General features: G+C 42.5%; 3 long non-coding RNA genes across 3 annotated transcripts in view; 2 read left to right on the top strand and 1 right to left on the bottom strand.

The window, feature by feature from the left end:
• The window catches only part of LOC149090843 (uncharacterized), a 180,169-nt gene that overhangs the window by 11,566 nt on the left and 145,416 nt on the right, over positions 1-23,187 (bottom strand). The window lies entirely within an intron of this gene.
• LOC149090846 (uncharacterized) lies at positions 655-3,777 on the top strand. Its single transcript, XR_016197475.1, has 3 exons — positions 655-1,294; positions 3,422-3,655; positions 3,744-3,777. It is a non-coding gene; the product is annotated as an uncharacterized LOC149090846 (long non-coding RNA).
• LOC149090845 (uncharacterized) lies at positions 7,308-7,643 on the top strand. The gene is made up of 2 exons (XR_016197468.1): positions 7,308-7,458; positions 7,599-7,643. It is a non-coding gene; the product is annotated as an uncharacterized LOC149090845 (long non-coding RNA).

Below are 23,187 nucleotides of genomic sequence, written 5' to 3'. Positions count from 1 at the left end.
CCGATGGTATGCGCACCTGTTGGTAGTTCCAAGCGCAGTACGCCGTCGTACATGATATTCCATAGGAGAGACCCCAGCACTGAGCCTTGGGGTACTCCAGCTGACACTGTATGAGTTTGGGGACCCTCACTCGTATTGTATACCAGTGTTCTTCCTCTGAAGTAACTCTTTATTGTTTCTTTAAGATATTTAGGGATATTATATTGCGACAGCGCATTCAGTATCATATCCCAACTAGCTGTATTGAAGGCATTCTTTACGTCCAGGGTCGCAATAATGCAGTATTGCTTCATCCCATGCTTCCATCTTGTGCCATGGATGGCGGAGGTGGCCAGACCAACAACTTTGTTTAGCGCATCCGTTGTTGACCGGGCCTTTCGGAATCCAAATTGGTTTGGTGACAGGCCTCCGGCGCTAGTAATCGCAGTCTCCAGACTGGAGCAGATCAATTTCTCAAACACCTTTCCCATGGTGTCTAAGAGGCAGATCGGTCTGTATGAAGATGGCTCATCTGGTGGTTTGCTAGCCTTGGGTAGCAACACCAGGTTCTGGGCTTTCCATTTTGCCGGGAACGTCTCTTGTATTAAACATTCGTTGAATAATTCAGCGAACGTATTAGGGTGCAAGGCGAGGGCTAGTTTTAGCGCACGATTTGGGATCCCGTCCGGCCCTGGAGCAGTGTTGGTTCTAAGACCCCGGAGAGTTAATATAATTTCTTCCTCTGTGACTAAAACAATTTCAGTGCTCATTGAGCCCTGATCAGCAGACTCGGACCGAGGGGCGTGAATGGAGCTTAAACTTTCTGGAAAGAGCGTTTCCACAATCGATTTAAGCTCCAGACGATCCGTAGACTGCACCTGTCTACCTGCGTATAGTCGTTTAACTACTATCTTATATGCCCTGCCCCAAGGGTCATATTCGGCTGAGTCGCACAACTCTAAAAAACATTCTCTTTTGCTTGCCCGAATGGCCCTCTTCAACTGTCTTCTAGCTGCCTGGTAAGCTAATTGTTTTTCTAAAAACGTAGACCTACCGCGAGCCCGTTGGTAGCTTCTTCTCGCCTGGATGCATTTGCGACGAATGTCACCTATTTGTGCATTCCACCAATACGTAGGCTCTTGTTGTCGCGTGAACTGCTTGCGGCGTAGCATACTGCTATTGCAGGCACTCTGTATTTGGGCTACCATTTGGCATGCTCTGGCCTCAGCATTACCAATTGTGCCCAGAGACTGAATGGCCTCAGAAAAGACCGCGGGATCAAAAGTATCTAGCCGATACGACTCCCTCCACAAGGGTGACGCCCTGGCAGGTGGCTCACCTATTGTGAATAGAAGTGCCGTATGATCGCTGCCCGTATAGCTATCGCAATGGCTCCATGTTGCTCCCCGAAAGAGGGATGAAGTGACAAAAGTAATGTCGATAACAGATCCGTATCCCGCCCGACTGAAGGTGTACTCGTGCCCAGTGTTGAGCAGTGCAACATCTAGTGTTGCGAAGATCTCCAGTAGGATACGACCTCTGGCATTTGTTGTGAGGCTACCCCATTCTAACGCCCAGGAGTTAAAATCTCCAGCTATAATGGCCTTCCGACCCCTAGCATCCTCGGCAAGCTCGTCGAGCACCGTCGTGAATTCACTGAGCTGCATGCTGGGGGCCAGATAGCAACTGTAAAGCCATAAGTTGCCATATCGGCCGCGTACGAACCCATTGAATGACTTAACATTCGAAAGTACGTTCGTTGAGTTGCCGCATACCCACAACGCAGCTTTGCCATTAACGTCAGTTGACCATGTCCTAAGGCAGCTGGTTATACAGTGGTGGGGCTCACTGAGAAAAGCTACGTCTATACATTTTACCCTAACGGTCTGCTCAAGAAGGTCTTGGGCAGCAATACAATGATTTAGGTTAAGCTGCAAGAACCTTAACATTTCATTTTACGAGCAGCTTCACGGTAAGATGGCCACTTGAAGCTGCCTGCTGAATGGTCCGTCTGCTTTTCACCTTTCCGGATGCAGAGGCTACATTTTGGTGGCTTAGTGAATGCTTTTGCACTGTGACTCATTTCTCCACACCTGAAACAGGCCCCATTTAGGTCACAGTCGCTGCGACAGTTTGCTGTCATATGTCCGTAATCGAGGCACTTGAAACAGCGTTTAGGCTGATCGACGGAGCGGATACGGCATACAACCCATCCAATTCTGATTTTAAACAGCTCGAGCAGAGTTTTAGCTTTCCCAATTGGAAGAGCAACCGTAGCTCTTTGCTGTCCACCAAAAGCTGGCCGAAGCGATTTGATAGCCTCAATGGGGAGTGAGCTATCCTTCAACTCCACCCTGATTGCCTCCAAGATCTCCTCTTTACTTGCTAACTCAGCTAGGTCGCGAATCTCAATTTGAGCCGATTCGGTAAGTGTTTTAACTACCGCTCGGTCACCCAAGGCTTTGCCTACAGCTTCGTGCAGAGCCTCAGCGCTATGCTCCGGCTTCCTACTCAGTTGCAACAAAAGGTCCCCCTTAGCGGTCTTCCTAATACCTTGGACGTCGCCACTCAGATGCTTTAAATTTGGGTCGCTCTTGACCACGCGAAGCATGTCCGCATAGCTGCAACCACCTATACCTGAAACCGCGATGGCGTCGCTTCTGGAACGTTTTTGCAGCGGCTTGCGTCCCTTAACAACCGTCCAGCTGTTCGAATTCGTCTGTTGACCTACCTGGTTGGTTTTAACGGCTGCAGCCCGTAGAACCATTGGCTCTATTGGATTTGCTGCGCTTTTATTGTGCCTCGGCTTTTTCGAGGGAGTTTTCCTCTGCTCAGTGGCAACTTCCCTCGACCGCTTGGGCGTATTACTACCTGCTGTAGCACTAACGCTCGCTGTTTTAGCCTTCTGAGCTACTTCTTTGACCAGCGTGGTCTGCACCTCGCAGTCTTTGACTGGTCGGTTGCAGAACGCTTCGGCCGTCTTGTGGAGACTGACCAGCCTAGCCAGCTCCTCTCTCATTAGTGCATTTATATGCCGCTGCCCCCCCAAATAGGGCAGACAAACCCTCTAGCGTAACTCCTATTTGAGCTAACGCTTCTTTTAAAGACTTGGGTGCCTGACACTCAGCCACTGCAGACTGGTTACAAGTCGACGGCTGCGGCAACGCCTTCTGTTGTTGCTGCGGCGATCGCTGCAACGAGGAACGGCGCGCGAAAGCTTGCAGCTCCTCCTCCATCATGGCCTCCATTTTGCTCCGACTACCACGGCGTGAAGCCTGTAGTGGGCACTGCCTACTAATATAATTTGAGCTTAGAGACCACAGTAACTTAAACTCAACCTAACTACAGCGAGAGCCCGAAAGTATGCACTACTTTTAGTACCTGCTACCTCACACCAGCAGCTGGGTTGCTGTCTTTACTGAGACTTAGCAACTCACCAAAGTTAGTGAGCAGCTGATTGTCCGCTGCAATTTCCAGCACTACTAACAGCTGTTAGAGTGAATGCACCTGATTATTTATTATTTGCACAAATGTGACGCCTAATGTGACAAATTATTTCGCGCTTAAAAAGAAAGGGAAGGAGAAAAGCCCTGACGCCAAAAACAGTGACGCTATTGCCCCCCTCTCTTGCACCACCGGATTGTACCACTGGGGTACTCCGCGAAACCGCCGCGAAGTAAGTTTTTATTGTTTTTGTTTTGCCGTCGCTGGGTGCGTCGCGCCCACAGCAACCACGTTGTCTACAGTTCTTTCCACTTTCACAGGGAAAAACAAAGATCAAGCTATTGTCCACGGTGGATCACGATAACGTCGACCGTACTCCACGAAAACGCAACTCGAAAATTGCGAATTATTATTGTAATATTAGTTGCTCGAAGGGTTCAGAGGATCTCGTAGTCGAGCAGTCTCGACTAGAGCTTTCTACTTGTTTTATTTGTGAAGTTTAGTGCAGCGTCGTATTTGCATTATTTGCATTTCGTTCTAGTGTTTCTATTTTTTGGCCCTCTCCCAATTTCACTCTTTATACGTTGGTTAGTGTGAGTGTTAACATACTTGCACTCTCGATTCCGATCGTCGTGCTGTGCAAATATCTCTCTGTGCTCTGTAATGGCTGTTTGTCTGTCAAAATATTTTATACTCTCTTTGTTTTTCTTTCTGCTTCATTTCAGTAATCTCTACTTGATCCCAATTGCCAATATGAGTTTCTGCAAAAAATCTTGCACGTTAAGGCAGGCAGTGCGATAATATGATGCATATTAAATGTGCAGGTCTCACTGGTCGTTATTATGACAAGATTATGTCCATAGCGAAAATTGGTAGTGGGGGTATTCGCTTGTGCTGAAAAAACTTGTAATGATCAGGAGTCCTCTGATCTATTTGTAGATTATTTCAATCCACTTATTCTTCTATTGATCCCTATAGCCGCTCATATCCATATCCATTAACGTTCCTAAGGTCACTGCAGCCTCTCTGGCTGCAGCCATTAGGACGTTGAAACTATCTTTCTCTCCTGGTGCCGATAATATTCCCAGTCGTATAGTGCTTCTCTTCAGTCACCATTACTAAAATTGTTTAGGTTGTCTCTGTTGTGTTCACCTCAATTTGGAAAGAATCTTTCATTATTCCCCTATATAAAAAAGGTGGAAGATCTGATATTTCCAATTACAGAGGTATTGTAAAATTATCTGCTATTCCGAAGTTGTTTGAAAAAATGATAATATTGGCCTTGCAACATTTTTGCATTCCTGCCAGGAATATGACCAATATTATGCTGCTCACCCCAGTGGAACAGCGAAAAGCGGATCTGCTCTTTTCATTCGATCGCACATTTCTCATGTGGAGAACGAATCTATCTCAAAACCGAACATACAAGCTGCCAGTGTGAGCATATTGACCCAAGATGGTTTCATCAAGATCTCTGCAATATACCTGCCTCCCAACCAATCTTGGACAAAATATGGCTTTGAGCAACTAATTCAAAGCTTGGACAACAGATTCATAGTTGGTGGTGATCTTAAGGCGAAGCATCCCTAGTGGGGTAACAACAGGTCATGTTCTCGAAGGAAGCATTTGCAAGAAGCCATTGCCAATAGTACGTGCGAAATCCTAGCCACTGGTGAGTCAACTTTCTTTTCATACAACACTCGACTCACACCCTCTGCTCTGGACTTCTTTATAACCAATGGGATTGAGAGAAATAAGCTAACAGTTGAAATTAGGTATGACCTCTCTTCGGATCAATTGCCTATCATAGCAACAGTGCATTCTGCACATCAAAACAAATCTAAGAGGCAATATATTCTACCTCGAGGTTCATGTGTAGAAGCTTTTCAAACTGAACTGGCTAGCGGAACCAACCTCAACATGGAAATAAATAGTTCGGATTATATTGAAGATGCAATCTCAATCTTCATGAGAAACGTTTCCTTAGTTGCATCTTATGCTACCCCAGTAGCCCAATGTTCACAAATCCAACATCGAAGAGATACTTAAGAACTGGGGATACTCGAGTCCACCAGATCTACACTAGGCTATCCAATCGGCTGCAAAAGGTCCTTGCAAAAGTCAAGCAGAAGAAAATTGATGGAATACTAGAAAGTGCGGGCCCCGATGTACCTTTCAATTACACGCTCTGGAAACTTACAAGTCGGCTTAAAAGGGTCGCCATACCGAAAATGCCAATTAAAAATCCATCGGGTGGCTGGTGTTATTCCAGTCAACAGAAGGCCGAAGACTTTGCAGACAGCTTAGAGTAAAGATTTAAGCCATTTACCATCTTGCTTCCGATAGGACAAGAAGAGATGTTGAGCTAAGTTTGGAGACGCCCTTTCAGATGACACTGCCTGCAATTCCAGTCACAGTCCAAGAGATTGTGCAGCAAATTAATAAACTGAAAACCAAAAAATCTCCTGGAGAGGACTTGCTGGATAATAGAACTTTAAAACTACTGCCCAAAAAAGCGCTACTGTTTATTGTCCTAATCCTCAACAGCATGCTTAGACTGAGACATTTCCCAACCTGCTGATGGCGTTGATCACGATGTTACCCAAACCTGGAAAAAACCACACGGAAGTTGAAGGATTTCATCCAATCAGCCTACTCTCGGCGCTAGGGAAGATGGCAGAGAGAGTGATCCTTGATCGTATATTACAGCTCGAGCCTGTAAAGCAAAAAATACCGAATCGGCAGTTCGGATTTAGACAAGGGCACGGCACGCCGGAACAACTTCATCGTGTAGTCAACTTCTCCCTCGACGCTGTGGAACAAAATATGTATGCGGCTGCTGTTTTTATGGACATCCGACAAGCTTTTGACAGAGTGTGGCACGATGCTCTCCGTCTCTTACCACCGCAGCTATTCCAGCTTGTTTCAAGCTTCCTGACGGATAGATACTTCAGAGTCTTTGTGAATGGAGAAAAGTCCTCGAAACGCTCAGTTTGCGCAGATGTCCCACAGGGTAGCGTGCTTGGACCTACGCTATACAACCTATACACAGCTGATATGCCGACCACAAATGTAGTTACTGGACTAGATGAGGAACATGTCCTGATAGCAACCTACGCAGATGACACTGCAGTTTTGACCAGAAGTCCTAGCATAAACATAGCCATGGAATCCTTGGAGCAGTATGTAAATAGCTTTGAAGAATGGGCTAGAAAATGGAATATAGGCATCAACACCAGTAAATGCGTAAATGTCACGTTTACCACAAGAACTTTGTCTTGTAGCGGCATCATCATGCGGGGCTCCACAATCCCACAAAAGAGCTCATACAAGTACCTTGGAGTTTTACTGGGCAGGCAGCTAAATAAGGCCCGTACTACCATGGTACGGCAGTCGGTAATGGCAAAAGCCAGAAAAATGGCATGGCTTCTTGCTCCAAAAAACAAGTTGTCACTATACAGTAAAACTATGATATATATAAGCATCCTAAGACCTATCTGGAAATACGCCCTAGAAGTATACGGCATTGCATCCAAAACAAACTTGGACAACATTAGAGTCGCCCAAGCCAAGATTCTGAGGCGAATCTGTGATGCTCCATGGCACATGAGGACTCGGAACATCGAAAAGGATCTGACGGTCCCAAAGATGGGAGATGCCTTAATATCGGCAAGATATTTTAATTGTCTTGACAGCCACAGCAATGTATTAGCCAGACGGCTAACTTCCAAGCCGAGGAAGAGACGCCTCAAAATGTGCCACCCAACAGACCTATCTATCTATCTATCTATATATATAAAATAGAGTTGTGAAAAGTGTTCCTACACTTATAACTTGAGATCTGCTGGACCAATTTACATGGTTTTTGATTTGTTGGATCCGCTACGAGTAGGATAGTAGATCTTAAAAATACAGAAAAAATTTCACGAATACTTGAAAAACGCGGTTTTTTCCCCAAAGATTCAAATTTCCATTGATACTCAGTAGGCTTGATAACAGTGACAGTTTTCGGTCCTGCTCTCATATCATACAATAGTATAGAAGTAAATAAATAAATGTAGTCAGTCAGTCGACGGCACAGCCTCAAGCGAACCTGACTATTCATAATAAAAAAAAAACACATTTGATAAAAATAATACGCGTGCATACAGAAGCTAAATATCTCGAAAGTTCAGGTATTTGTTTGTCTCAAACATAAATTTGTGTAAATTATTTACATTTATATTTATCGATTGTTTTATGTGGTTTTGTGCGAGGGCATATTCAGTATTACTATTAATAAAAATGCCGCGTCCTAGAAGATCTAATCCTTCCCGGCGGACCCATGATGCAATTCGGCAAAAGAATATCGCGAGTCAATTTTCTGACGAAGAACGAGAAATCGTCCGAGAGAGGCGCCGCGTTAGTACCCAGCAAATAAGGGCCCTAATTCGTGCTTCTCAAAGAGAGGCAGCCCGTGAAACGGCAATAAGAAATGGTTCAAGGATTTTATTATCTGACGATTTCCGACAAACACTACCAGTAATTCCAAGATCTATTGCTGCCGACAAAATAAACACTTGCCTCAAAGCAATTGCTGAATATCGGTAATGGCCGTATTCCTGTTGACGAATCGAGTGGCTTGATTTCATTTCCTCAAAATTTTTGCAATTTCGTCTCATTAAAAGATGAGCTTATCAACAAAGTATTTCCGAATATCATTGCTTTCCACAAAAATACTAAATGGTTAAGTGAGCGAGCAATTTTAGCGGCTAAAAATAAAGATCTGGATGACCTTAATCTTATATTTCAAAATAAAATCGTTGGTACTCTGTATTCATTCAAATCTATCGACTGTGTAACAAACGAAGAAGAAGCCATTAATTATCCAACTGCATTTTTGAACTCCTTGGATGAGCCTGGTTTACCACCTCACAATTTACAACTGACGGTTTGCTCGGTAGTTATCATGCTTAGAAATTTAAAACAACCAAAACTTTGCAATGAAACGCGTTTGGTGATAACAAAGCTGATGAGCAATGTGATTAACGCGTCGATACTCAAAGGAAAATTTAAAGATGAAGTTCTTATTCCTAGGATTCCGATGATCCCAACAGATATGCTCTTTGAGTTTAAACGAATTCAATTCCCGATTCCTCTTGCCTTCGCCATGACGATCAACAAATCACAGGGCCAATCTTTGACTATTTGTGGCCTCAATCTAGAAAATGCGTGTTTTTCTCATGGTCAATTGTACGTGGCATGCTCACGTGTTGGCAAACCATCCGCATTAATTGTTCTTGCACCTGACCAAAAACCAAAGAATGTCGTTTACCACAAGGTGCTTGATGAAAATCCGATTAAATAAATCAGAGTGTATCCCAGCCTGAACAACATAGCTTTCAACAATTTTTTACCTGGAAATAATGGATAGGGCAATGCAACGTGTGCCGGGCCAGTTAGTATAAAAATAAAATATTTCAAAAAACAAAACTATATTAATATAATAATAATAGTAAAAATATAGTAATATTAACACACATCAATATGTAATCTAAGCCTAGATCTTAGATTGTTTGTTATTATTTTTAATGTAAAACTAGATTAAGTTGCCACTATGGTAGCAGTAAGCTTGTTAATAAAACAAGTAAGAAAACTCTCGTCGAGACTGCTCGACTAGGAGATACCCTGAACCCTCCAATCTGATAATCTACTCACTCTACACTTCGTTTAGGCACACATACATACACACTCACGTATTAGAACGCGCTCTGTTAACTGCACAGTAAGCAGCGACTGCGCTTGGGCTGCGCTGCAGTGTATGATACGAATTCATTTGTTGAATAATTTAATTTCTAGACGTACGATCTTAATGAAACTTTTAGAACTTAATTATATAGTTCAGATGTATGTTCAGATGTACATTCCAAAGCAGAAGTCTCTAGTACTTGAAATACGCCTTTTACAAATGTGAGGGTGACGGGGTGAATTTAGGGGTGGGCGGTAAATTTTAACAAAAACCGAAATTATATAAAATACACATAAGTCTACATTTAAAAGTCTACATAAAAAAAAAAAAATTGGAAGCTCTAGCTCTAAAGGTGTAGAAGATATAATTAAAAAACTAAAAACTTAATCGATAATAAAATATCGGGAGTTGTTATCGATTTTTAGTGATAAACTCGATATGCGCGTGATACACACGGACCTAGGAAAAAAAATTTCAAGTCTCTAACTCTTATATCTTCTGAGATCGACGCGCTCATACATACATACGGACGGACGGACGGACGGACGGACAGACAGACGGACAGGGCCAAATCGATTCAGCTTGTCGCCCTGATCAAGAATATATATACTTTGTGGGGTCGCCTCCTTCTGCCTGTTACATACTTTTAACAAAACCATTATACCCTGATTTCCCATTTTCAATGGGCTCAGGGTATAATAAAGAAATTAAAAAAAAAAAAAAAAAACATTTTTGCAGCGCAACCCAAGCGCAATCGCCTGTGTATGTGAGTGTGTGTGTATGCGTGTGTTTGATTGTATGTGTATGTGTGTGCGTGTGTTTGTTTGTATACCTGTGTACTAATTATTATTGAAATATCAGTTGCTTGTAGGGTTCAGGGGATCTCGTAGTCGCGCAGACTAGTCGACTAGAGCTTTCTTAATTGTTTTAAATAATAATTTGTAATATAATTTATTTTTAAACATGACTGAAAAATAAATATTTTGTTATAATGCTTACAATTCTCGTATATTAAGTTTTAATATATTTAGTTTGTTAATTAAATGATTGCACTGAAGCATTATAATGTTTATTTAATATTTTACTTGAATATATTTATTTTTTATTGAAATATTGTTTTTCGTTTACTATTTTTTTCAATTGTGCATGCATTTCCAGCAGCAAGTACGTAAACAAGTACACATGTAAGTAAAAAACAATTCAGCCGAAGTCGTGCACAAAAGAAACATCAACATCGGTAACGCACACACACATTGCATGTCTCGATTTTTGTGTATCTCTTTTCACCCAACCTTCTTTCGACGCTCAAGCGCCGGCAAATATCACACACACATATGCAAAAAACTACCTACTCACTTTTGCAACTTGTGTGCATAAACACTAAAATATTTTTGTGATGTGAGCGATTGTACTCATTTTTGCTGTGGTTGAAAACATCCGGGTGTCAAAATCACCTAACATTTACCCGGTGCACCTTGAGTACCGGTGGCTTGTTGCAGTTCTCTAATGGGCACTTAATGCTGCCTGCTGAGTGATCCGTCTGCTTTTCACCTTTCCTGACGCAGAGGCTAAATTTTGGTGGCTTAGTGAATGCTTTTACACTGTGACCCATCTCTCCACACCTGAAACAGGCCCCCTTTAGGTCACAGTCGCTGATGCAGTTGGCTGCAATATGATCGTAATCGAGGCACTTGAAACAGCGTTCAGGCTGATCCACGGCTCGGATACGGCATACTACCCATCCTATTCTCATTTTGGACAGCTCGAGCAGAGTTTTAGCTTTCCCAATTAGAAGGGCAACCGTAGCTCTTCAATGGGGAGTGAACTATCCTTCAACTCCACCCTAATTGCCTCCAAATGCTCCTCTTTGCTCGCTAACTCATCTCGCTAACTGATCTAGATCACGAATCTCAATTTGAGCCGATTCGGTAAGTGTTTAACTACCACTCGGTCGTCCAAGGCCTTGCCTACAGCTTCGTGCAGGGCGTCAGCGCTATGCTCCGGCTTCCTACTCAATTGCAACAAAAGGTGCCCCTAAGCTGTCTTCCTAATGCTTTGAACGTCGCCGCTCAGATGCTTTAAATTTAGGTCGCTCTTGGGTGCACGTAGCATGTCCGCATAGCTGCAACCCCCTACGCCTGAAATCGCAATTGCGTCAGTTCTGGGACGTTTTTGCATAGGATTGCGTTCTTTGACAACTGTCCAGCTGCTCGGGTTTGTCTGTCGACCTTCCTGGTTTGGATTTTCGCCTGTAGACCGCAGAGTTATTGGCTCTTTTTGGTTGGCAACTTCCCTCGACCGCTTTAGCGTATTGTTACCTTGAATCGCTTTAGTGCTAGCTTTCTAAACTACTTTCTTGACTGGCGTGTTTTTAGCCGGTCGGTTACAAAACGCTTCGGCCGTCTTGTGGAGACTAACCAGCCTAGCCAGCTCCTCTCTCATTAAGGCATTTATATGAAGCTGACCCCCAAATAAGGCAGACAAACCCTCTAGGGTAACTCCTCTTTGGCTAACGCTCCTTTTAGTGATTTGGGTGCCTGGCACTCAACTATTGGGGACTGATTGCGGCAACGGACCCTTTTGTTGCTGCGGTGATCGCTGCAACGAGGAACGGCGCGCAAAAGCTTGCAGCCCGTCCTCAATCATGGCATCCATTTTTGCTCCGACTACCACGGCGTGAAGCATGTAGCGGTCAATGGCTACTGATATACATAAATTGAGTTTAGAGACCGCAGTAACTTAAACTCAGCTTAACTACAGTGAGAGCCCGAAAGTATGCACTACTTCTAATAACTGCTACTTCACTCCAGCAGCTAGGTTGCTGTTTTTGCTAAGACTTAGCAACTCACCAAAGTTAGTGAGCAGCTGATTGTCCGCTGCAATTTCTAGCACTACTAACAGCTGTTAGAGTGAGTGCACTTGGTTTTTATTATTTGCACAAGTGGGAAGCCTAAAGTTACAAATCTTTTCGCGTTTAAAAGAAAAGGAAAGCCCTGACGCTAAAACAATGACGCTACCACTGGGGTACTCCACGAAACGCCGCGCAGTAAGTCTCTGGTAGCTTTTGAAGTCGCTGGGTACGTCTCGCCCACAGCATTCACGTTTTCTTTAGATTTTTTCACTTTTGCAGGGAAAACCTCGGAACAAGCTATAGTCAACGATGGATCACAATATTATCGACCGCACTCCACGAAAACGCAACTCGAAGTCACTCTCTGTGTGTGTGTGTTTATTGAAGAGTTCAGGTGATCTCGTAGTCGAGCAGTCTCGCTTAGAGCCCTTTTACTTGTCTAGCAATAAACTCGATATCCGCGCGATATACATATGAATACGGCCATTCCAAAAAAAAAGTTTAAATCTTTAGCTCGCATATCTTGAGATCGTCAAGGTCAGGATGGCCGTATCGAAGCGTATGTGTTATTAATAGGTTGGCGCGCACTGTAAGTGTGCTTCTACGTTCTTGTCTATTTCCTGTGTGAGTCGAGTCTGTGTGTGTTCGATGCCCTTGAACAAAGAATGTAAGTTCTATGACACTGTGTGGGGATTCAATTGGTCTCACACGAGCGCAGCTTGTATAGTGAAGCCGTTACCGATCTCATTTTTGACGAGAGCCGTAGCCTAACAATAAAAAGTTTGTGCTCTGCTATGCTCTCAGTTTTTTCTCGTCAAAAACTACAGCTGTAGCGAGTAGCACAAAAACAAATGATGCGCTACGATCTGCCGTAGCGGTAGCTGAAAACAAATAGCGAAAGCGTTAGCTGAAAACAGAGATCGAGATGAAATCATAGCAAGATGAGAACAGAGCCGGATGAGAACATAGCGAGATGATAACAGAGCGAGATGAGAGTAAAGCAAATGTGCGAGAGCGGTATAGCGGCAGCAGATCTTTTGTGTGTTTGTTTTTACTGCAATATTTGGTCGGTTTTCGAAATGCACCGCTACTTTTTATACCCTGAACCCATTGAAAATGGGAAATCAGGGTATAATGGTTTTGTTAAAAGTATGTAACAGGCAGAAGGAGGCGTGGCAGACCCCACAAAGTATATATATTCTTGATCAGGGCGACCAAGCTGAGTCGATTTGGCCCTGTCCGTCTGTCTGTCCGTCCGTCCGTATGTATGAACGCGTCGATCTCAGAAGATATAAGAGCTAGAGACTTCAACTTTTTTTTAAAATGTCCGTATATATCACGCGCATATCGAGTTTATCACTAAAAAACGATAACTCATTCCGATACTTTTTTATCGATAAAACCCTTATCGAAGATCACTTAAAAAATTATATCTCCTACATCTTTCAAGCTAGAGTCTCCAAATTTAAAATGTATATAAAGGTGTATTTTATACAATTTCGGTTTTTGTTAAAATTTACCCCCCACCCCTAAATCCACCCCCTCACCCTCATCTTTGTAAAAGTCGTATATCAAATACTAGAGACTTGTGCTTCTGTATACACATACATTTTAACATTACATTTTGATTACGTTCTGAAAGTTTCATTAAGATCGTACGTCTAGAAATTTAATTATTCAACAAATAAGTTCTCATTTTATTGCCAACATTGCAGCACAACCAAAACGCAAACGCCTGTATGTGTGTGTGTGTGTGGGTATGCGTGTGTTTACTTGTATGTGTATGTGGGCGTGAAATTGTTTGTATGCGTGTGTATGTACGTGTGTGTTTGCTAATTATTATTGAAATATCAGTTGCTTGTAGGGTTCAGGGGATCTCGTAGTCGAGCAGTCTCGACTAGAGCTTTCTTTTTTGTTTCACATTGCTTTGTAGTAGATTGAAAATTTGGCATGTTAAAGTATTGATTCAATATACAAACATGCCACCACAAAAAGAGAATTTTAATGTTAATAAATATTTCGATACAAGTGATGACGATTACGTTAAACGCAAAAAATGCGAAAGACTTTTAAAAAAGATCGTATTAATTTAAAAAAGCATTTATTGTTGCACAAAATTCAAATCGACGATAAAGGAAGTGAGATTAGTGATTCTGTACCACTTCTAAAAATTTAAAACATCAACTAGGAAAAATGAAAATCAACAGAAAAACATTAATTCGGTCATATATTGGCCTTGTTACTGAAGAAAGCAGTCCATTCCATATGCTTAATTCAAATAATATGCGCAATATAATTGACCCCATATGTCAAGGGCTTGAAATAAAACATGGAATAAATTATAAGTTGAATGGGAGCAAATGCAAGTCTGTTCTTAAACAAGAGAGTAAAAATCGCCTATTATCTTCAAAAATTGATTGTGCACGCGGCTTGGGCGAAATATTTTTGGCATCAGTGCACAATTCATAAGCAAAAATGAAATAAAATCGCAAATTCTTGGCATGGTGGAACTTAAAGGAGCTGACTCCAGCAAATCTAAAAATCTTGCAAAGGAAATTATTTCTGTTTTAGAAAAGTACGAAATATCTCTGAGTCAAATCGTATCAATAACATCGGATAATGGGGCCAATATGTTAAAAACTTCAAACAATTTGTCACAAATGTACACAAGCTATGAAGATTGGGACGAAACGTTTATTGAGCAAAAGAATATTGAGTACACAAAAAAAATTGATAATTTTGAAAATAACCGAAAACATGTTTGTGGCTGATATACAAATATGCCGATGTGCAGCCCACACTGCACAGCTTTGTACACTTGATGTTACCAAAAACACAGTTATAAAGAAGTGTTTATTTCAATGCCGCAACTTTACAAAATACATTTGAAAGTCTTTAAAAGGCTACCGTGTTATATTTGAACTTTAAAATTTTAAATTACCTCAAATGGATTGTCCTACAAGATGGGGATCAACCTTCAACATTGTTGAAAAACATAACAACGCAAAAAGTATTTTGTATATTCAAATAATTCGTTGGATACGGACTCTGGACACAACAAAGACAATAATTTCGAGTTATTAGACGATTTTTTAGGTGCTAGTATGGTTGCTCCAAATGAGTCATGTAATGTCTATGCAAAGATTGAAACATTAAAGTTGTCAGTGATGAAAGCGAATACAGATGTTTTATGTTTCTGGAAATACAAAAGTCAACCGATCCCGAACTTTATGCCCTACGCAAAGTATTATTTGCTATACCGCCAACTCAAGCAAGTATTTGTGTTTTAATAAATACAAAATTAAGATAAATACAAATTATATATTTCTTTACACTTGCAGGTTACCATAGAGAGAGCGTTTTCCTCGTTGAAAGTGGTGCTGTCCGATAATCGAAATCGATTAAGTAATGAGACTTTGGAGAACATACTTTTAGCTAGGCTTAATTCGAATCATTTAGATAGTGCTATCTATAATTTAGGTTTATTTGAAAATGAAGATTAGTAGATGGTTATGTATTATAAGTTCGTTATAAGCTTCAATTTCTAATTTCGTTTCTGAAATTATTTTTAATGTCTTTATTTGAAAATGAATATAAATAAAGATTTTTATGTAGACTAGGTTCATTATAATTTCTAATTTAGTAACTGAATAAAATGATTTTTACTATCCGATTTCTGTAACTACACAATTTATACCAACGTTGATATAACATCGACAAAAAATTGCAGTAAAAACAAACACAAATAAGTAAGAACGTTGCAGTTACCACTTGCAGATTACTTATTCAGTTTTTCTCGACTTGCCAAGTCCCTACTTGACGTAGACACTTTATTTTTGGCCAGCTCATGGAACAAGCAAACCGTAACCTATCTGCAAAATTTGAATGCTTACGCTCAAAAAATGAAAAAATTAGTCGGTATTTTTTTATATGCCACGCCCCCAAAGAGGCGTAACAATATCATTTGGGCAATCGATAGAGGGGTTACTGGTAACTTAACTATTCAAATTTGAGCTTCTAGCTCTTGTATTTTAGGAGATATAAACTCTTGCGGTTTGCCACGCCCCCTTTGGGCGGAGATAAATCCATCATAGATCGTTGGACTTGGGAGGTCAACCTGCGTATACCAAGGTCTCTAGCATCAATAGTGCTTAAAATATAGCAGAATTTGAAAAATCACTATATCTTCAGGTCCAATTTGCCACGCCCTTAGTGGGCTTAGATATATAATTTTTCCAACTCTCTTTAAAGAATCTAAACATTAGCTCACGTGTAAAATTTCAGCATTCTAGATTTACAACTTTGGGAGATACAGTTGTATCCGATTTGCCACGCCCCGATTGGGTGGAGATATATCCGCCATAGCTGGTGATCTTGGGTGGTCGACGCGGACCTACATGACAAAATTTCAGCTTTCTAGCTCTTCAAATAACATGATTTCTGGCATATCGGAAAATGCATTTTCCGAGTTGCCACGCCCCTAGTGGGAGGATACGAGATATACACGAGTATATGTTCCAATATTCAAGTCTCTAGCTTGAATAGTGCCGAAATAGATTGCGTTCATACGGACAGACGGACAGTCGCACAGACGGCCAGCAAGATGGACATTGCACAATACCAATATACTCATTTCATTTTCGTGAATGAGTATAAAAAGTTCGGCTGCTGCTATACCACTCCCGCACATTTGTTTTACTTTCATCTCGCTCTGTTATAGTCTCGATATGTTCTCATCTTGCTATGATTTCATCTAGCTCTCTGTTTTCAGCTTTCGCTTTCGTTATTTGTTTTCAGCTACCGCTACGACAGAGCGTACTGCGTATGGTATACACGAGTATGCATGTTCTCTAGCTTTTCTAGGTTTCTAACTTTTGTATCTTCTGAGATCGACGCACTCATACAGACGGACGGACGGACTGACGGACGGACAGACAGACGGACAGGGCTAAATCGACTCAACTCGTCGCCCTGATCAAGTATAGATATACTTTGTGGGGTCTGCGATGATTCTTTCTGCGCGTTACATACTTTTACACAAAACCATTATACCCTGATTTCCGATTTTCAATGGGTCTAGAACTTTCTTACATGTTTTTTATACTCATTCACGAAAGTGAAATGAGTATGTGTATTGGTTTTGTGCAATATCCGTCTTGCTGTCCGTCCGTATTTCCGACTGTCCGTCTGTCCGTATGAACGCAGTCTATTTTGGCGCTATTGAAGCTAGAGACTTGAAATTTGGAACATATACTCGTGTATATCTCCGATTTATAAAGTGTTAAAATGTTCCGGATCCGTCCGTGCACTTGCCAATACTTTTTTTTCACTATGACCGGCGAGTAACTTATATACATGTGTATGTATGTGTGTAGAATAGTGACTGGCGGGTAAACACCTGATTTCATTTCAATGATCGTCGGTTACCTATCAGAAGGTATTAAAAAAAAAATTTAGTACTTGATTAAGCTCAGTATACAAAATGGGATGCGATTGTCGATTCCTTGCAGCTGTTATATATACATGCGCATACAGGAGCAAGCAAATAAAAAAAAACCTATAAAAAGTATTGGCAAGTGCACTTGTCACTTTACTTAATCAGCTACTTAAATATAAGCGCGCCTCTGCGATTCGAACCCTAAATCGTTCAGACAATTCTAAGTTGAGGTAGGCAGCCAATGTTCACGTCCCATGCTTACACACATGCACACACACAAACGCACATGTAAAGGACATAGGCATACAAATGCTTCTACATATGATATCCCACAATTGTGGGCATCGCGTCCCCTTCGTACACACAATCGCGCACGCACTTCTCAAGATCAAATGCTGGGATTTAAAATTGCTACAGACAGCAAGAGCTACGCACACAGCCATACAAATGCTCATAGTACATGTAGCAAGGGAAACTGTGTGCGTGCACATTCGTCGCGAAAGCATTTTGATCATGAGCACCAACGCTTTCATACCCTTTCCACAAATAATATCGAAAACACATATAAAGATTTTGTACGAGCTTGGCAAACGGTTTAAAGAGCTCGGTATACTCTTCACACAGAAGGGAAGGCATGGGTTCTTGCTGCGAAGAAATTTCAATTTTCGTGAGCTGGCAGCTCAGAGCTGCTGCTTGTGCTCACATGCATACACACATATACACATTTGAGAGAGCAAAGAGCACCGAGAGAGAGAGAGAGAGAGCAGAGGAAACATTGAGCACAGAGGGATCTTTTGTTCAACCATCGACCATCTCGGTCGAGCGCATGAAGCAAAATGATTGTGCTTTCGAATATTTTCGTTGCCTGAACCTAAAAGTGAGGAGCCGAGCAAATACGAAGTTGTGTGGGTCGTAATGTCAAAAAAAAAGTGAGCAAAACACTTTACACTACGTGTCCGGTCTATGTGTTCTCTGGTTAGTGGTCAGGGCTTTCCTCTTTTCTTTTCTTATGAGCGAGAAAAAATTTGTAACTTTAGGCGTCACACTTGTGCAAATAATAAAAATCAAGTGCACTCACACTAACAGCTGTTAGTAGTGCTGGAAATTGCAGCGGACAATCAGCTGCTCACTAACTTTGGTGAGTTGCTAAGTCTTAGCAAAAACAGCAACCTAGCTGCTGGAGTGAAGTAGCAGTTATTAGAAGTAGTGCATACTTTCGGGCTCTCACTGTAGTTAAGCTGAGTTTAAGTTACTGCGGTCTCTAAACTCAATTTATGTATATCAGTAGCCATTGTCCACTACAGGCTTCACGTTGTGGTAGTCGGAACAAAAATGGATGCCATGATGGAGGACGGGCTGCAAGCTTTCGCGCGCCGTTCCTCGTTGCAGCGATCACCGCAGCAACAAAAGGGGCCGTTGCCGCAGTCAGTCCCCAATAGTTGAGTGCCAGGAGCGTTAGCCAAAGAGGAGTTACCCTAGAGGGTTTGTCTGCCTTATTTGGGGGTCAGCTTCATATAAATGCCTTAATGAGAGAGGAGCTGGCTAGGCTGGTTAGTCTCCACAAGACGGCTGAAGCGTTCTGTAACCGACCGGCTAAAAACACGCCAGTCAAGAAAGTAGTTTAAAAAGCTAGCACTAAAGCGATTCAAGGTAACAATACGCCCAAGCGGTCGAGGGAAGATGCCTGCGAACAGAGGAAAACTCCTTCAAAAAAGCAGAGGCCCAATATAAATGCAGCGAACCAAAGATAGCCAATAACTCTGCGGTCTTCAGGCGAAAATCCAAACCAGGAAGGTCGACAGACAAACCCGAGCAGCTGGACAGTTGTCAAAGAACGCAAGCCTATGCAAAAACGTCCCAGAACTGACGCAATTGCGATTTCAGGCGTAGGGGGTTGTAGCTATCCCGACATACTACGTGCACCCAAGAGCGACCCAAATTTAAAGCATCTGAGCGGCGACGTTCAAGGCATTAGGAAAACAGCAAAGGGGGACTTTTTGCTTGAATTGAGTAGAAAGCCGGAGCATAGCGCTGACGCCCTGCATGAAGCTGTAGGCAAGGCCTTGGGCGACCGAGTGGTAGTTAAACACTTACCGAATCGGCTCAAATTGAGATTCGTGATCTAGATGAGCTAGCGAGCAAAGAGGAGCTCTTGGAGGCAATTAGGGTCGAGTTGAAGGATAGCTCACTCTTGATTGAAGCTATCAAATCGGTTCGACCAGCTTTTGGTGGACAGCAAAGAGCTACGGTTGCTCTTCTAATTGGGAAAGCTAAAACTCTGCTCGAGCTGTCCAAAATGAGAATAGGATGGGTAGTATGCCGTATCCGAGCCGTGGATCAGCCTAAACGCTGTTTCAAGTGCCTCGCTTACGGTCATATTGCAGCCAACTGCATCAGCGACTGCGACCTGAAGGGGGCCTGTTTCAGGTGTGGAGAGATGGGTCACAGTGTAAAAGCATTCACTAAGCTTCCTAAATGTAGCCTCTGGGCCCGGAAATGTGAAAAGCAGACGGATCACGCAGCAGGAAGCTTCAAGTGCCCATCCTACCGTGAAGATGCACTTAAATTGAAATGTTAAGTTTTCTTCAGCTTAACTTAAATCACTGTGTTGCTGCCCAAGATCTACTTGAGCAGACAATAAGAGAAAAACGTATAGACGTAGCCTTTCTCAGTGAGCCTCATGACCGTAGGTCGGCCTGCCATAGAACATGGGCAACAGACGCAAATGGCAAAGTTGTGTTGTGGGTATGTGGCAACTAAACGAATATACTTTCGGATGTCGGCCATGTGGCCGATATGGTAACTTATGGCTCTAAAGTCGCTATCTGGCTCCCAGCATGCAGCTCAGTCAGTTCGCAACGGTGCTAGACGAGGTTGCCGAGGATGCTAGGGGTCGGAAGGCCAATTTAGCAGGAGATTTTAATGCATGGGCGTTAGAATGGGGCAGACACACAGCAAATGCCAGAGGCCGTATCCTACTGGAGATCTTCGCAACACTGGATGTTGCACTGCTCAACACTGCTCACGAGTTCACCTACAGTGGGGCTGGATACGGATCTGTAATTGACATTACTTTTGTCACTTCATTCCTCTTTCGAAAAGTAATTGTGATAGCAATTGGAGCCATTGCGATAGCTATAGGGGCAGCAATCATACGGCACTTCTGTTCACAATAGGTGAGGCACCTGCCAGGGCGTCAACCTTGTGGAGAGAATCATATCGGCTGGATACTTTTGATCCCGCGGTCTTTTCAGAGGCTATTCAGTATTCTATACAGCCTACGGATCACCTGGAGCTTAAATCAATTGTGGAAACGCTCTTTCCAGAATGATTAAGATCCATTCATGGCCCTTTGTCTGAGGCTGCTGATCAGAGCTCAACAAGCACTCAAATTATTTTAGTTACATACGAGGATATATTAGTAGCTCTCAGAGGTCTTGGAACTAACACAACTCCAGGGCCGGACGGGATCCCAAATCGTGCGCTCAAGCTAGCCCTCTCCTTGCACCCTAGTACGTTTGCCGAATAATACAACGAATGTTTAACAGGAGACGTTCCCTGCAAAATGGAAAACCCAGAACCTGGTATTGCTAACCAAGGCTGGCAAACCACCGGAACAGCCATCGTCGTATAGACCACATAGACAACATGGGAAAGGTGTTTGAGAAACTGATTCGCTCTAGACTGGAAGCTTCTATTGCTAGCGCCGGAGGCCTGTCGCCTAATCAATGTGGTTTCCGGAAGGCCCGGTCAACAACTGATGCGCTAGAAAAAGTTGTTGGCCTGGCAACTTCCGACATCCAAAGAACCAGATGGAGGCACGGAACGAAGCAATACTGCATATCTAAAAAAGATAATAAAGAGATACTTCAGATGAAGAACACTGGTATATAGCACGTTTGAGGGTCCCCAAACTCATAGAGTGTCAGCTGGAGTCGCCCAAGGTTCAGTGCTGGGGCCTCTCTTATATCACGTACGATGGCGCACAACGCTTGGAACTTTCAGCAGATGCGCACACCATTGGCTTTGCTGATGATGTAGCTGTCGTCGCCATGGGCAAGGAGCTTAAAGATACTGAGGATATGTGCAGTGCAAGTATCAATCGCATACGAAACTGGTTGACAGGAGCTAGGCTCGAGCTATCGGCACACAAAATCGAAGTCGTCTTAGTCAGCAGTTGCAAATGAGTGGAAACTGCCAATATAAAGATCGGCAGCGTCATCATTGCGTCAAAGAGGGCGATAAGATATGTTGGCATCATGATAGACACAAGATTAGCATTCCGCGAGCACTTTGAAAATGTGCATCAAAAGGCAGCTGATTCTTGCAGAGCTCTCTTAAAAATTATGCTTAACACGCGGAGACCCAAAGCAACGACGTCTTCTTCTAATGAGCGTCATAAGGTCCGTCATCCTCTACGCTGCGCCAATATGGCCAAGCGCGATTACAACGCCGAGCTACAGCCAGGGCATTTGCGCGATCAGAGTCTGCTGCGCATTCAGAGGAGAGGCGCTGTCTGGAAGATGCAGTGGGCCGCTCCATTGGTGCGGACAACATAGTCAACATAATGCTGGAAGCGGAGGCAGCTTGGAAGCTTACTTCGCGACCACAATTATGATGGAGCTTCGCAGAATCGAGCAAAGACGAGCTGTCCCAAGCTAAGGGAGTGCAAAGTGCTTGCGAAGCAATACTTTACGGCCGTCGTTCGATACCCTTAGCAAATCTAATACATATTGTATTAAAAAAGGAAGTAAGCTCTAGTCGAGGCTGCTCGACTACGAGATCCCCTGAAACCTTCGAGCAACTGATATCCACAAGAAATGTTATTAAATAACAGGTAACTTCGTTACCGACTGCGTTATGCTCACCCCATCAGCAATTTAATAGTCAAGTTTTGCTCTTATACTGTAGAAAATTCAGGTTTTCTCTATTTGCCACGCCCCCACTGGACGTAGACACTTCATTTTTGGCCAGTTCATTGAACAAGCTAACGGTAAGCTAAATTAAACTAAAATTAAATTAAAACTAAATTAACTAAAATTTGAATTCTTACGAAAAAAAAGTGTGAAAATTACAGGGTATTTTTCGATATGTCACGGCCTTACAGAGGTGTAACAATTATTTTTGGGACATCGATAGAGGAGATTACTAGTAACCTAATTATCCAAATTTTAAGCTTCTAGCTTTTAAGCTGTAGGAGATATAAACTTTTGCGGTTTTCCACGCCCCCTCTGGGCGAAGAAAAATCCATTATAGCTTGTTGGACTTGGCAGGTCAGGTCTCTAGAATCAATAGTGCCTAAAGTATAGCTAAATTTGAAAAAGCACTATATCTTCAGATCCGATTTGCACGGCCCCTAATAGGGGTAGACGACGAGCAGAGTCGATATAGCCCTGTCCGTCTATCCGTCCGTCCTCCTTCTTGTTTATACCATACGAAGCACGAGTTTATCTTATTTGTTCGATAAATCATCCGATAAATTTTTTATCGAGAATCGAAAAATTGATTTGGGTTTTTCAGCCTCATGTGAATATTTTTAGACCTGGAAGCTTCAGATTTACTGTGTATGTACATATGATGAATACAAACATTTTGTAATACAGATACCACGCTTCGCATACAACATGTAAAAAAATAGTATTTCAAATACTAGAGACTTGTGCTTTGGGATGTACATAGATTTGAACATTATGATTACGATCAGAAAGTTTCATTGAGATTGTACGTCTAGAAATTAAATTATTCAGG

This window comes from Drosophila navojoa, chromosome X, assembly GCF_054131105.1.
Source record: "Drosophila navojoa isolate 15081-1374.11 chromosome X, UAZ_NAV_1.0, whole genome shotgun sequence".
Taxonomy (NCBI): Eukaryota; Metazoa; Arthropoda; class Insecta; order Diptera; family Drosophilidae; genus Drosophila; species Drosophila navojoa.
This window is presented reverse-complemented; position numbering and strand designations above follow the sequence as displayed.